The sequence below is a fragment of the Sinocyclocheilus rhinocerous genome, unplaced genomic scaffold (assembly GCF_001515625.1).
Source record: "Sinocyclocheilus rhinocerous isolate Xijiao unplaced genomic scaffold, SAMN03320098_v1.1 scaffold410, whole genome shotgun sequence".
NCBI lineage: Eukaryota > Metazoa > Chordata > Actinopteri > Cypriniformes > Cyprinidae > Sinocyclocheilus > Sinocyclocheilus rhinocerous.
In genome coordinates this window covers 388,499-405,631 of record NW_015637147.1, presented here as the reverse complement: position 1 = coordinate 405,631, position 17,133 = coordinate 388,499, and the positions used below count along the sequence as shown (strand labels likewise).

At 38.0% G+C, this 17,133-nt stretch overlaps 1 protein-coding gene across 3 annotated transcripts in view; it reads left to right on the top strand.

The window, feature by feature from the left end:
- Nucleotides 1-17,133, top strand: part of LOC107748615 (citrate lyase subunit beta-like protein, mitochondrial) — a 67,886-nt gene that overhangs the window by 35,314 nt on the left and 15,439 nt on the right. The window lies entirely within an intron of this gene.

Sequence of the window (17,133 nt, the reverse complement as noted above, 5' to 3'; positions counted from 1 at the left end):
ACACTTTGACATACAGCCTAAACTATGACCCCTAAAAAAAGGTGATGGATCCCAATGTTTTCCAACACCCACTAATTTCTTTATCACAACCAAGTGGGGGAAAAGGTTTCAAGAAAGCATCCACTAAAGCTGGCTTACTGCTTTCATGTCTTTTGTGTTGTTTCAGAGCTTTAGTTACAACTTGATCCATCTTTGACGGCCTTTAAGTGTCAAAAATGTGCTCAAAGGATAAAAACATGCCATTGTTACTGTGTCAGCATACTGACATATATCAACGTTAACATTGTTCTAAATTGAGAAGTATAAAAAGATAAGATTGCTGAGCCAAAATTCAGTTCTTCTGTGGGGTTCTGCCCAGATAGGATTATTTTGTTGAGGAATATTAATACTAGGTGATCTGAGAGGGGAGAAAATGGCATTAGAGAAGGGTCTCAGGTCCCCTCTCTGAGCTAAGCGGGTTTCTTTTCGCTAGCTCATGTTCCTGTCAGGGCTGATAGAATTAATGCTCTCTGTAGTCTCCCTGATAAAAATGCGAATAACTCACTCTCGAAAAATAACAATGTACTTTGCGAAGAGCTTTAGAAATAATCCCATTGCTCCTCGGCTTTTTGATGGTATAAATCTGTCAAGACTAAAAGCACTTACAATCCTTCGTACAAGACGCAGTCAATTTTAAAGACCATATGTTAACTTTAAAGAGCCTGGCATGGTACAGGGAAAGCTGTGATCCATTATTTATTTGCTAGCACACAACTGCGTAATGTAAAAATGAGTTATTAACTCAATAATAAAACACACTTCGCTCCTCTGCACCCGCTCTTTCACTTCCCACACTCTCAGCTGTTTTCCCCATCCTGGCAATTGGAAATCCATGGGTGTTGGTGTATACCTATAGATAGATGTTTTGTTTTTTTATGCCACTAAATGAAACTATTCCCGCAGCTCGGTTACTCTTTTATGGGCCGGTGAGGAGGACGGAAAAGGAACGCAAACTGTACACATGCACAGGTTCTGAGGACTTTTTTTCATTGAGGAACTGATTTAACCAAGGTCTTCCTGTAATACTTCAGTGCTCAAACGCATTCAGATTGTGTCATTATTTAAAATTATTCAGGTTTGTATGCAATTATTCAGTTTTGTATTGCTGATCATTGATAGAATCTTTAAATTTTGAATTTTGTAATATTTTGAATTAAAATTATTACATATTTGGGCCTTTTGTTACATTCTATTGAGAAGAGAATGAAGATGGAATAGGACATAATAACTAGAGAGATGGAAATGCTAGATTCAAACTCTCATGCCCGATATTAGAACCATAGTTTAATGTACCGGGGCATATGCTTTAGCAACAAGGCCACAGCTCCAGCATCAAACCATTTTAATTCTAAATTAATATGCTGAGAGCCTACAGATTGGATAATGAACAAAGTATAAAGAATAGCTCAGCCAAAAAATGAAAATTGTCATTAATTCACCCTCATGTTGTTCCAAAACGAAATGACTTTCTTTTTTTTATGTGGAACATTAAAACAGATATTTGAAAGATATGACCCTGTTGCCGAAAAATAAATAAATAAAAAGTTCTGTTCTCAGAAGAGAACCTACAGGTTTGGAACAACACGAGCGTAAGTTAATGATAATTTAAGTTTTAATTTTAATTAAACTGTCCCTTTAACTGTTGAAAGAATTGTTTATTTTGATTCTTTTGATGAAGTTTGAACTTAAATGAACTAATGTTTTACTGAATACTACACATGCTCTGTTCCAAAACCTACATAAAATGTAATTTCATTCAATACTGAACCTTTCCATTTTTTTGTGGATATATTTGAACCCAATATTTGAGTGTAGTATGTATTTTATGCTTTTTAGAGTATTGTTCTGTTTGTCTTTTTATAGTATTGTTCTGTTCTGTCTTAGCAACATGTTAACGTCAGACTCAACAGAAATCAGCTGTCAATTTAGTGTTCCGTGTAGAGCACTATTTGCATGCCAAAAAGAGTTGCTGCCTAGGTAGAGCGTTCTGAATTAGTCCCTTATGAGGTTCCTTAGTAGGCAGCAAGGCAGCTCGCTAGATTTTGGAACATTTCAAAGTCTTTTAGTTCCTTTTCATATTGTTGTTGTTGTCCTTTTATAAAAAAACACCGTTGAATTGTGTTGGAAACACAACACATGGCATGTGTATGCTGTACATTGATAAATGAGGATGATTTCATAGAATGAAAATGCTGAAAGTGTTTGTTTGTTCGTTTTAAATTGATGATTGGATCTTGTCTGTGTGCCATAAGCATCATTGTTGTGCTCCCCCCCCCCCATAGCAAACCTGTGCCAATCTTTACCCTCTTCTGCCCGCTTGGTGCCATGTGACAGACGGTTCAGACTACTGAGTGACTGCCACTGCCACTCAGGACCAAGGCTTAACTCACACTCACACACTAGCACACACTTAGTATTTAAAAATATCTCTCCTTACTGATAAGCAGGGGTGGGAAGTCATCCTTTTCTCTCCTCCAGCAGGGGCTGATGGCTACACCTGTCTTTTTTCGCTCCGGGGGCGAGTTTGTTTATTTGTGTTTTTTGTGGCAGAGATGCCCTATAGACTGCGGCTCAGTTTGGGGCATTCCACTCAACGGCTCCTTTCCCCCCCTCTTCTTCCCTGCCCGCCTCCTCTTTCTCTCTGTGGCAGCCTCGCTCCGCACTGCCCCCCTCCCAGCTCCAATCCCTGGAAGTTTGGAACTAATGAACTGACTGCTGAGCTGCCGCCACGGAGCTTGGTCCCAAACTATACTGTACTTCACACTCGATTTATTCTCCAGATGGCAAGACTACGCAGCCCTGCCGGGAGGGGCCACCTCTTCCACTGAAGTGTGAAAGTGGACGGATGTTGTTTTCGGATCCTCTGTGATCAGCTCCGAGCTCCCTCAAACCACCCGGCACTGTATGTAGAGAATAAATCCCCCTGCTAACGGGCACACTCGAGCTGTGATGGCTGTCTGTATGTTTGTGTGTGTGTGTGTGTGTGTGCCCTTGTTTGTCTTTTGCTGAGGTTCAGTGTCGCTGGCATTGGCACTTGTGTTATCTGATGCACTCACCTGCGGGTGGTGGCGACTGATGCTTGGAATCATGACGGTTATCCCTGATCTTTTTTTTATTCCTTTCTCTCCCTCTTGTTCTTACTGTCTCTACACTCCTACCCCTTTTCTCCTTTAGTCAGCAGCGCTAGTGCAAAACATCTTGCTAAGCAACAGGTTTGCTGGTTCTGCCCAGTCTGATGGAGATGTGTTTGCTTCTCAGAACCGATTTTGTATGATCCAGACCTCAAGGTTTTGGGGAAGCTGCTTTAAATAATAGCTTGGTTTCAAATATTTAAACTACAGTCAAGCTACATTTAAAAAAAAAAAAAAGCTATTTTACAAGCTGCTACTAAAAAGTAGTTAACCAATTTGTAGCTATTTATTCATTTTAAAATAACATTTTAAATATATAACCAATTCTATAATTTTATAATTTAATTTGAGTACTATTTCTTTGAAGGAATGAAATTTGACTCACAAACAATAACTTTTTTTTAATGAGTTTTTAAAACTTGATTAAGGTGAATATTAAATGTGAACAGATAATTTTTTCAAAGGGGTCAGTAATATTCCTTTTTGATCAAGTGACAGTAAAGGCATTTATACTGTTACAAACGTTTTCTGTTTCTATTTCTTTTTAACTTTCTATTCATCAAAAAATCCTGCCAGGAGGCAGCAGACTTTTTTCAACATTAATGATAATAATAATAAAAACAATGTGTTTCCTGAGCACCAAACCAGCATATTAGGATGATTTCTGAAGATTCAATGTTACACTGAAGACTGGATTAATGGTTGCCGAAAATTCAGCTTTGCCATCATGTGAATAAATTACATTTAGAATGTAATCAAAAAGAAAATGGTGATTTTAAATTGTAATAATATTTCACAATATAACAGTTTTCACTGTATATTTGATCATATAAATGCAGCATTGGTGAACATAAGAGACTTTCAAAAGTCTTAAATCGTACCGACCCCAAAGCTTAGTAGTGTAAATCAAGCCCAGAAGAATGTCAATAATGCAGTGGTATTAATTGACTACTGTAAGTGTGTGATTCTAAGAGCTGAAATGTTTTGACTGTGTCACAGCAGATTGTCATGTGTCTGTGTTATGTTGTACCATTTGGTCTTTTCTTTATCAGCCCTGGTGGTGGCAGTAGATGAAATGATTTGGGGGAAAAGAAAAGTCTCACATGGCTTATATTTCAACATATGCAATCAGCAGTTCATATATCAGCTGTGACTGAAAAGTCTTGCAGTAAAGCTCCATAGCAGTGGCTCCCTGTGTGAGAACGTTTCTGTTATCTTTTTCTCTAGTATACATTCACAAGTACAGTATGCGTTTTCTGTTTGTCAGGACTGGCTTAATAATACACTATTGTAGTCTTGAATTTCAGTTTGAGCTCATTTGAAAGTGTAATACTTTGGCTTCCTGTCAACATTCCCAATTTACCATAATCTATGCAACCAACTGTTATCTGATATAGAAGCTTAAAATGCAATGCCGGCATTTTGAAGTAATCTCAGATTTCCTCTGCCACACTCTCACTGGGTCAGTTCAAAGAGGGAACACCACAATGCATTGCAATAGTGTAGTGATGTGTAGATTTAGTGAGCGTTAGTGAAGTCCACATCTCAGATGCTGCAAAATAATAAAATGTAGCCTTTTGAGCTCATTTGAGCTGGAAGCTTGCTTAAAAAAGCTGTCCTGGTGCTCACTGCTCATGGGTGGCTGTTGATGTGATCAAATGTCATCATTTACATATCCTCATGTCGTACCAAACCTGTATGACTTCCTTTCTTCTGTGGAACACAAAAGAAGACGTTCGGCAAAATGTTCATGCTGCTATTTCCCCATACAGTGAAAGTAAATGACGACCACATATAGCAAACGCCAAAATATGTAAGCATGCTATATGTGAGAAAAAGACAGAAATTTTATTTTAATTTCTTTGAAAATGTCCATATTAAAATTGCACAACTGATTTGAAAGCCAGAGGAAGAATTTTCACTAAACTAAAAATGTCTGTCTGTTATTGTGCTCTTTTTATTTTTGGACCTCAGCAAGTCCAGTTCCCATGCACTTTTGTCGTATGAAAAGGAATAGGTCTCTTTTTGTGTTCCACAGAAGGAACATCATGCAGATTTTGAATGACACAAGGGTGAGTAAATGATTACAGAATGCTTATTTTTGGATGAACTATTCCTTCAAGTAGAAAGGGCTCTCATCAAATAGTGCAGCTGAGGAACACAGGACGCTCTACAGCCAAGAGAAACAAACGGCAATCACCCAGAAAATGGATCCCCAGCATAAGTGAACTCTGATAGCCTGTGTGCTGCCAGAAACTGCCTGCCAGTCAGCCCTGTGGCATGTGTGTGTCATGCATTTGTCATAGGAACTGTGTGAACTGTGTAGTCATACTAGGGTAAAGTTTATTGAAGGGTCAGTGAAGTAGGGTGGTCCCGATTGCTTGGAACTGAATAAAAGAGATGATGACTGAGAAGGAGATTGAAAGATTTCTTCAACCATCACAATTCTGACATCATCTTTGCTTTTTTATGTAAATTAAATATTATGACACGATAGATTGGACCATCTGTACATGTTTTTGTAATATCTGGTGTGTGAAATCTGAGGACAAGTGAACATTTGTTTTTTTTTCTAGTTCCCAGAATTCCCCCGGCACTGTATGTAGAGAATAAATCCCCCTGCTAACGGGCACACTCGAGCTGTGATGGCTGTCTGTATGTTTGTGTGTGTGTGTGTGTGTGTGCCCTTGTTTGTCTTTTGCTGAGGTTCAGTGTCGCTGGCATTGGCACTTGTGTTATCTGATGCACTCACCTGCGGGTGGTGGCGACTGATGCTTGGAATCATGACGGTTATCCCTGATCTTTTTTTTATTCCTTTCTCTCCCTCTTGTTCTTACTGTCTCTACACTCCTACCCCTTTTCTCCTTTAGTCAGCAGCGCTAGTGCAAAACATCTTGCTAAGCAACAGGTTTGCTGGTTCTGCCCAGTCTGATGGAGATGTGTTTGCTTCTCAGAACCGATTTTGTATGATCCAGACCTCAAGGTTTTGGGGAAGCTGCTTTAAATAATAGCTTGGTTTCAAATATTTAAACTACAGTCAAGCTACATTTAAAAAAAAAAAAAAGCTATTTTACAAGCTGCTACTAAAAAGTAGTTAACCAATTTGTAGCTATTTATTCATTTTAAAATAACATTTTAAATATATAACCAATTCTATAATTTTATAATTTAATTTGAGTACTATTTCTTTGAAGGAATGAAATTTGACTCACAAACAATAACTTTTTTTAATGAGTTTTTAAAACTTGATTAAGGTGAATATTAAATGTGAACAGATAATTTTTTCAAAGGGGTCAGTAATATTCCTTTTTGATCAAGTGACAGTAAAGGCATTTATACTGTTACAAACGTTTTCTGTTTCTATTTCTTTTTAACTTTCTATTCATCAAAAAATCCTGCCAGGAGGCAGCAGACTTTTTTCAACATTAATGATAATAATAATAAAAACAATGTGTTTCCTGAGCACCAAACCAGCATATTAGGATGATTTCTGAAGATTCAATGTTACACTGAAGACTGGATTAATGGTTGCCGAAAATTCAGCTTTGCCATCATGTGAATAAATTACATTTAGAATGTAATCAAAAAGAAAATGGTGATTTTAAATTGTAATAATATTTCACAATATAACAGTTTTCACTGTATATTTGATCATATAAATGCAGCATTGGTGAACATAAGAGACTTTCAAAAGTCTTAAATCGTACCGACCCCAAAGCTTAGTAGTGTAAATCAAGCCCAGAAGAATGTCAATAATGCAGTGGTATTAATTGACTACTGTAAGTGTGTGATTCTAAGAGCTGAAATGTTTTGACTGTGTCACAGCAGATTGTCATGTGTCTGTGTTATGTTGTACCATTTGGTCTTTTCTTTATCAGCCCTGGTGGTGGCAGTAGATGAAATGATTTGGGGGAAAAGAAAAGTCTCACATGGCTTATATTTCAACATATGCAATCAGCAGTTCATATATCAGCTGTGACTGAAAAGTCTTGCAGTAAAGCTCCATAGCAGTGGCTCCCTGTGTGAGAACGTTTCTGTTATCTTTTTCTCTAGTATACATTCACAAGTACAGTATGCGTTTTCTGTTTGTCAGGACTTGCTTAATAATACACTATTGTAGTCTTGAATTTCAGTTTGAGCTCATTTGAAAGTGTAATACTTTGGCTTCCTGTCAACATTCCCAATTTACCATAATCTATGCAACCAACTGTTATCTGATATAGAAGCTTAAAATGCAATGCCGGCATTTTGAAGTAATCTCAGATTTCCTCTGCCACACTCTCACTGGGTCAGTTCAAAGAGGGAACACCACAATGCATTGCAATAGTGTAGTGATGTGTAGATTTAGTGAGCGTTAGTGAAGTCCACATCTCAGATGCTGCAAAATAATAAAATGTAGCCTTTTGAGCTCATTTGAGCTGGAAGCTTGCTTAAAAAAGCTGTCCTGGTGCTCACTGCTCATGGGTGGCTGTTGATGTGATCAAATGTCATCATTTACATATCCTCATGTCGTACCAAACCTGTATGACTTCCTTTCTTCTGTGGAACACAAAAGAAGACGTTCGGCAAAATGTTCATGCTGCTATTTCCCCATACAGTGAAAGTAAATGACGACCACATATAGCAAACGCCAAAATATGTAAGCATGCTATATGTGAGAAAAAGACAGAAATTTTATTTTAATTTCTTTGAAAATGTCCATATTAAAATTGCACAACTGATTTGAAAGCCAGAGGAAGAATTTTCACTAAACTAAAAATGTCTGTCTGTTATTGTGCTCTTTTTATTTTTGGACCTCAGCAAGTCCAGTTCCCATGCACTTTTGTCGTATGAAAAGGAATAGGTCTCTTTTTGTGTTCCACAGAAGGAACATCATGCAGATTTTGAATGACACAAGGGTGAGTAAATGATTACAGAATGCTTATTTTTGGATGAACTATTCCTTCAAGTAGAAAGGGCTCTCATCAAATAGTGCAGCTGAGGAACACAGGACGCTCTACAGCCAAGAGAAACAAACGGCAATCACCCAGAAAATGGATCCCCAGCATAAGTGAGCCTGTGTGCCCTGTGTGCTGCCAGAAACTGCCTGCCAGTCAGCCCTGTGGCATGTGTGTGTCATGCATTAACTGTGTGAACTGTGTGAACTGTGTAGTCATACTAGGGTAAAGTTTATTGAAGGGTCAGTGAAGTAGGGTGGTCCCGATTGCTTGGAACTGAATAAAAGAGATGATGACTGAGAAGGAGATTGAAAGATTTCTTCAACCATCACAATTCTGACATCATCTTTGCTTTTTTATGTAAATTAAATATTATGACACGATAGATTGGACCATCTGTACATGTTTTTGAAATATCTGGTGTGTGAAATCTGAGGACAAGTGAACATTTGTTTTTTTTTTCTAGTTCACTTTAAAGAGGTAATTCACCAATAAATGAGAATTTTCTCATCATTTGCTCACTCTTGTGTTGTTATAAACTTCTGTGTGACTAACTTTCTTCTGTGGAACTCAAAAAAATATTTTTTTGAATAATGTTCAAGCTGTGTTTTGGCGTACAATGAAAGGAGACTGAGAAAGAACTGTCAAATTTCAAAAAGGTAAAATAAGCACCAAAAAAGTCATAAAAAACATACTTCAGTTTTGCGTGAGCAACAAAATGTAATTTATTGCCACAAGATGCAACAACCAATGCAGTTTGACGTCATTGCTGTGTCTTGAGGTCCCAGGAGTGAATAAGGTTTTGGTGGTTATCACTGCATTACAATGGTTCAAAACAAATATTAACACTTCAATATGTTGGTTTATTAACATTACGTCAGTTAATGGAATACGGTATTTTATTGTGAATTTAAGTTAAGTCTATAAAACCTAAAATGCTCCCAGAATTCCCTGCATGACACTTCATATTTGATTTCTTCTTAGTTTTTTCTTATCAGTTGTGTACATTAGGGTTTAACGTCTATAAAACCTAAAATGTTGCTACCATATTTTTTACGGTGAAGTTCTGGCAATCACAGCCACAATGTGGCTAAATGTCACAGTTTTTTTTTTTACAGTGAACAAGCACAAATGAGAAATGTGAGACACAGAGGGTAAACTCTTCCTGTAATTTTAATGTTCATGATGTGTAAAGACTAATGACACACATCTGTCTTCTGTGAATCTTGTGGAAGGAGTCAGAGTAGTCCAACAAAGCCATAACATGTCATTGTATCATTCACAATTTGCAGCTACAACATGAAGATCTTTCTTCACTAAAACCTAAAATGTTGCTACCATATTTTTTACGGTGAAGTTCTGGCAATCACAGCCACAATGTGGCTAAATGTCACAGTTTTTTTTTTTACAGTGAACAAGCACAAATGAGAAATGTGAGACACAGAGGGTAAACTCTTCCTGTAATTTTAATGTTAATGATGTGTAAAGACTAATGACACACATCTGTCTTCTGTGAATCTTGTGGAAGGAGCCAGAGTAGTCCAACAAAGCCATAACATGTCATTGTATCACTCACAATTTGCAGCTACAACATGAAGATCTTTCTTCACGTTGTCACCGAGAAAAAGGATGCATGTCAAACATAGCTGCTGCATTATATGCAAGCAGACACTCATACGCTATGCCTGATGCACATAACTAAGATAAGTCATGAGATTAGTGATATCTACTTGATCTGGGGGGATTTCTCTGTCTCACAGTATGATGAATGTTTATGAGAGGTGTTTTTAATGGTTGATTTTTAATGGCTTCATTCGGGATGAATGGATACATGTGCTCTGAGCAGAATAATAACACATGATTGGAGATATGCTCCATTAAGAATTTGTTTCAACAAGATTACATATGACAAAGACTGTGCGTTAACTTAATTTACGTAGGATCTATTATACAGCATCTATTATACAACTGTGTGCACCTTCTAAGTATTGCCCTCCTCAGTTCGTAGAAAAGCTGTTTGTGATGAGCTTTGGTTCATCATGTGACTTTTTCATCACCACCAGTTTTTGGTGGTTATCACTGCATTACAATGGTTCAAAACAAATATTAACACTTCAATATGTTGGTTTATTAACATTACGTCAGTTAATGGAATACGGTATTTTATTGTGAATTTAAGTTAAGTCTATAAAACCTAAAATGTTGCTACCATATTTTTTACGGTGAAGTTCTGGCAATCACAGCCACAATGTGGCTAAATGTCACAGTTTTTTTTTTTACAGTGAACAAGCACAAATGAGAAATGTGAGACACAGAGGGTAAACTCTTCCTGTAATTTTAATGTTCATGATGTGTAAAGACTAATGACACACATCTGTCTTCTGTGAATCTTGTGGAAGGGATCTGGTGGGATTTCTCTGTCTCACAGTATGATGAATGTTTATGAGAGGTGTTTTTAATGGTTGATTTTTAATGGCTTCATTCGGGATGAATGGATACATGTGCTCTGAGCAGAATAATAACACATGATTGGAGATAAGCTCCATTAAGAATTTGTTTCAACAAGATTACATATGACAAAGACTGTGCGTTAACTTAATTTACGTAGGATATATTATACAGCATCTATTATACAACACTTCCTTTTATAATGCACAGATATAATTTAAGTATTTTATCTAACATATTAATACATAATACATATGTTGCAGGGGGCGGAGCTCCTCTCCGCGCTCACACCGTCCGCGGCTTTCTCCCTCGTGGCGAGCGTTGTTGCCGGCTCACACACCTTGAGTGACGTCATTTGCAGCTCCAGCTCCGCTGTGATCCTCAGCACTGTAGCTCCGTGCGGCGATGGCTCGTCGGTCGCAGCGGGCTCCGGCTCTCCGTCAGCGGTGGGCTCGGGCATGCGCTCTGCGCATCGGGGAGATGGTGGGCTGGGCACTGGGTCGGGAGTGTCCACTCCACAAAGGTGGCGAAATTCGCTCGAGGACCATCTTCGGACGACAGCACTCTTCACAAGATGTTTAAACTGGCGTCATAGAACGCACAGAGCGCGTCGTCCGGGTAGCTGGTTAGAGCAGCGAGGACCAGGAACAGTCTAGTATGGCCCTCGAGCGATCTCTCCCCCTGCTCCAGCAGGAGGAGGAGGTACTCCGGACGGGAGAGGGGATCCATGGAAAACACAATGGAAACAAAACTTGAGGGAAAACACTGAGGGAAAAAAAACGGAAATCAAAATGGAGGGTAGACACACGGAGGTAGCTGTTTCGGTCGGGTCTTCTGTCACAATACGCTGGAGCATGGGCACGAGGAAGCGAGGAGACGTGGAGATTTCACAGAACGAGAGTCTTTTAATGATCCAATAGGGAGATACAGAGCAGAAGGATGACGTTCAAGACCCGACAAGGAAACATGAGGCAGACTACACATTTATACTAAACTTAACGAGGGACAGACAGGTGCGGGGAATCAACTAATAATGAGACAATGAGAACAGGGAAGCAAACCAAATATGGGCATAAGGAAACACGAGGGAGAACTCGAACTTAGGGAACAAAACACAAGAGACAGGAAGATATAATTTAAGTAAGTATTTTAACATATTAATACATAATACATATGTTTTATATAGCATTTTTATCTAGCAAAGCAAATTTAGTAGTAGTAGTAGTTTTTTTTTTTTTACTTGATCGCATTATGGTTTGTATTGGATTAATGCTATATTGTATAAATCATAACTGATCAATTGTCAAAATGTTCATGCTCTTTAAGCATGATTTAGACCCGACAAGGAAACATGAGGCAGACTACACATTTATACTAAACTTAACAAGGGACAGACAGGTGCAGGGAATAAACTAATAACGAGAACAGGAACATGTCCACATAAGGAAACACTGAAACAGAAACAGGGGCAAAACAGGTCCATAATCCTGACATATATATAGATAGATAGATAGATAGATAGATATTAGTTAACATTTATTCCAAGTAAAAAAAATGTTTTTATGGGTTTTATAGTTATTTTTAATTTAGTTAGTTTTAGTTAACTGTAATAATCTCTCTGTGATTGATTGTGTCTTATAGCATGTTGCTATTATTATTATTGTTATTAGTTTTTCTTTGCTTCACATGACACACTTGAAACAGAAAGGTGACTTCGTTATAAAGCTCTGGCTCTGGCAGCAGGTGTAAACAGCTCTAATGGCCAGAAAATTGAAAGTCAGTTACTGCCAACACTCCTTGTACCCCATGTAATGTCACTTTTAAAAAAAATGTAACCTTTGCTTTTATAAGTGTGTAGCAAATAATCTGCTCCCTTGAAGAAGAAACCTGGTAAAAACACCATATAATACAATGCAATGCAATACAATACAATTGTAACGGGGCTGACGAGACGTGAGACGTGCGGATCCATGTGCGAGCTTTATTAAAACAGAAGAGGTCAGAAACACAGGCAGGGTCGAACAATGGCAAACAGGTATAATGAGGGCAAGACAGAAGAGACAGAAAGGTGACTTCGTTATAAAGCTCTGGCTCTGGCAGCAGGTGTAAACAGCTCTAATGGCCAGAAAATTGAAAGTCAGTTACTGCCAACACTCCTTGTACCCCATGTAATGTCACTTTTTTTAAAAATGTAACCTTTGCTTTTATAAGTGTCTAGCAAATAATCTGCTCCCTTGAAGAAGAAACCTGGTAAAAACACCATATAATACAATGCAATGCAATACAATACAATTGTAACGGGGCTGACAGGCTAGGCTAGGCTAGGCTAGGAAGCTAACGAGGGCTCTGTAGAGTAGCTATCACTGCTGGCGATAAGCGCATACAATACTCGGCAGTGAATGGTTGTTTGAGTGAGTGTTAAATAGTGAGTGAGTAATATGAAACAGCTGTGTGCAATCAGTGCTGTGTGCAATCAGTACAATGGATGATGGGATATGTAGTCCGGGATGATATGCAACAGTTTGTGTAGTGCGAGAGTCAATGTAATGGAAAGGGTGACCTCTGATGGTAAGCAGACGGAAGTTCATGGACCGGATTCATGACAACAATACAATTAATATAATATAATACATCATTTTAAAGGGGAAAATAAAAACACTCATATAATATTTAGTTTGACCTCATGAAGTTGACAGATAATTTAAGGACCTCTATTCACAGAAATTTGTTGAGGGGAAATTAATTAATTCATGTTAGCTAACTGTAACTCTGTTACCTTGAACTGTTCATTTGTGAAATACTTGGACACATTCACTTCTGATAACAGATCACTCTAAATTGTAATGTAGACATGCATTTTCTGTAAAGCTGCTTTAAAATTATGTGTATTGTGAAAAGCACTATACATATAAATATGAATTGAACTGAATTAAATTGAATAAAATAACTATTTGGTATCCTATTTGTGGAAAGTGTCATATCTGGGTTACTGTTATTATTGTAACACAACTAGAAAAACTTGTGCAATCATAATCAGCTTTAAAAAGTTACAAAGATCTTTACTTTGAAATGTTTAGTGTTTTCTGTTTATCTTTGAATAGTATAAAATAATTCTGTCAAGAGTTGCTACCTATACAACTTTGATACAGTACAAAACCCTGAGAAAAACTGAGCTCTGTCATTTCCCTAGAGGCACAGAGATTATTCGGTTCCCACTCTCATCACAGGCTTAGATGTTTTTCCTTCAGCACTTCAGTAGCAGAAGAGACTCTCACATGCAGCCTGCATCACAAGGCTACACTGTTGGCACATTGTTAAGAACTATTTGTTTAGGTTGATGTTTTCACTGGCACAGCTATCAAATGTGTAGATTGTGTTGCTTAACGGCAGGTTATGATGACAGACATTTCAAGTACTTTGAGAACAGAAATAAATAGCGCCCATGAACAGCAAGCGTCCATAGTTAACCGTGAATGGCAGATGTTGAATGTGGCCCAAGGGCCGATCTGAACGCTCCATTACCGTAACCTCTCTGGCATCTTGATGCTGGGAGTCCATTGCGGCCCAACGTATCACAAAACGCTGAGTTTTGAAGAAAAGTGCATATTGTCCCTCTCTCATTATCGAATTACAAACGTCTGTTTTGTTTGGCAGAGCCGGTCAGTAAAATGTGAGCTGCCCGAGCAGCACTCTGAAGTAGTAACAGATCATTCTTCACACAGCCAGTGTGAGGAGAAGTGGTGGTTTTCGAGAGACTGAGAGAATCTAGCGGTGAGCCTTGAGGGACAGGCTTCCCTCTCATGCGGAACCGGACAAATGCAGAATCAGATGCTGGATCTGTTAGTCATTCATCTGGAATAGAGCTCCAGATGCCCAGTGCGTCACCTGTCAGACCCTGTCCATGAGACATTGTTTGCTTAGATTGCACATCTAGGGAATCAAAGTCACCATCTCTCGCGTAGTTCCAGCTCATTTTTACATCAGTTGCAAGAAGCTGGGATGAAAAACAATAAAAATTAAAAGAGTGAGAAACGTTAAATGGAAACATATCAAATTTAGTTTATTTTTGTCCCTCCCTCTCACATTTCTTGCTCTCATTTCTAATAATGCAAATGTATAAGAAATCGTTATACATTTCAAATGTCATACAAACCACTCATTTTTCCGGTGCTTTGATTAGACACTGAATAATCCAAACGCAGATCCATTTCTTGGCAGATTGCACAGTTGGAGTCCAAATTTTCTAAAAATGTGAATGATCTGGCCTTTTTTTAAATGAGAAGTCAGTGTCTACAAACTTTAAAGTCTGTCCTTTGTTTTGAGTGTTTTGTGGACGTGCTTTCATGATACTGTGTTGAGCTTTAATGATGGGCTTGATGGAAACAATCAAAGATCCTTCAAACCTGCCATTCTCCTGGTCACTCTGTGGGATGCGGGGTGATTGGGAAAGGGTCTTTTGAAGCAACTAGTTGGACAGGTTTCCATTAATGTAAAACATTTCAGCTTTCAAAGTGCTTTTATTCCAGCTCGGAATGGCTGGGTCCCCTCAGGAGCCCAAGATCTTCTCGACAATGTTCTTTCTGTCAATTTACTGTGAGGGGAGATGAGTTAGCGAGCCCTTCCCACTGATAGAAATTCAAATGTTTTGCTGTCAGGAATATCAGTTCAAAGCAAAATATAGTGATAAAAAGCAGAGAATCGCATGGCATGAAGGTTTGATATAACATTACACAATTCAGCTGTTATTTCAGTCTGACTGGTCCATTTCTAGCTACGCTGTTGTCTTTTGACTGATATATAGGAGCTTTTTGATGTTGATTTGTTACTAGCCTTGTGTTTTTGTTCAAGAGTGAACGTTGATATCAGCCATTGGTTCGCCAGTGTCTAAGACACTGGATCAGTCTTGGATTATACTGGAGGACTCAAACTGGATCCACCATGGAAGCTTTACAAATGCTGAGTTATGGCTTATTATATGGCTATAAACCCGCCGGCCCTCCTAATATTACCACTGTGATCTCCAAATATATTATAGGCTTTAAACGTACACATGACTTCCTATTGAGGATCACTTTGTGTTCAGTTTGCTATTCAGCAACTCTTACCATAAACTGTAAGCTGAGGACCACAATGTCAGTTTAGACACGAGTGTCTAGACTGTGTGTTGGATTTAATCTGTTTTGCTAGTATATCTGCAATGCTTCAGATGTTATATAGATGATTTCATAGCTTTGGGCTTGTGTACACTTTCAATTTTGTTATAAAAATGGTTGACAGTGTTGTTATTTTAGCTCTAGGTTGAGGCAATCTGAATCCAGACCGCTTGTGATTACCAGTTCAAAAGAAAGGTTTTATAGTCCAGACTCCACTTAAAAGAGGGTTACAGATTTAGACTAGAGATTTACCATCTTTTACCATCTCATGACCAATACTCACAATGTTTTTTTGTTTTTTTTAATATCTGATAGCTGACATGCAGAACCCTTTTATTATTATTTTTTTTGTTCTGTTTGTGCTTTTTGACAATAATGCCTGGTTCGCTATTAGGCTAAAACAATAATAATAATAAAAAAAGAAACATAGCATGAATTGTATTAATATTCATTTTAATAATAATAACAATAGTAATCATTATTATTATTATTATTATTATTAGAATATATTAATAAAATAAAATAAAAAACTGATGAACCTTAGGCCAGACCATAAAAGACATCCAATATACATTTAAGTCTAGATATTAATAATAATTATAATAATAATAATAATAATAATAATGTTATTATTATAATAATTACTAAACTCATTTTATTTTTATTTTTATTTTTATTTTAGTTCTTTCCTTCTATTCATTATCTCTAAAATCTATGTAAATGCCGTGTATTTGGCTGGCTTGTGGCCATTATGGTCTGGGCTAGGTGCAGTGGGTGAGTCAGTCCTTTAGCATTTTAAACAAGTAGTTCAGCTAAAAATGAGCATTCTGTCATTATTTAAAATTTCTTCTTTGGAATACAAAAAAAATGTAAAAAAAATAAATAAAAATTTCCATACATAAAAACTATACAATTAGCAGCCAGTTTTTGGGTAGAGGTGCCGGGGGACTTTGTGAAGATGACCTAGGCCAAGTAGTTCCTCATTCAAGTTGAATTAACCCATGAGCCTTGTCCCCCCTCCTCTCTTTCTCTTGGCCTTTCTCATCCCTTCTCTGATCTAACCTGACAACTCCTGAGCTACTGTTTCCTCCTTCTGCTTAACTGAGACCACATTTCCCTTCGGATGGAGTTGGAGTGCTGTGTTCAGACCAATGGAAACCTCTGCACTGAGCTGCATCTGGTTTGAATCTCCTGGCGTGTGCTGCTGTTGTCACAGTTAGGCACTGGAGCTTGTCTTTAACTTTGATTCTTCCTCCCTCCACTTCTTTTGGTCATGTGTCTGTGGTGCAAGGCTTTTCACTTTATGGCCTTTGGTGAATCCGCTGTAGTGAGGTTGATCCTTCTCGCTAGATCTTTCTCCGCACTGTAATCCCAGGCGCCAGCCACCACTTCCCCTGTAAATTCACATAACGTCCGCTCGTCTAA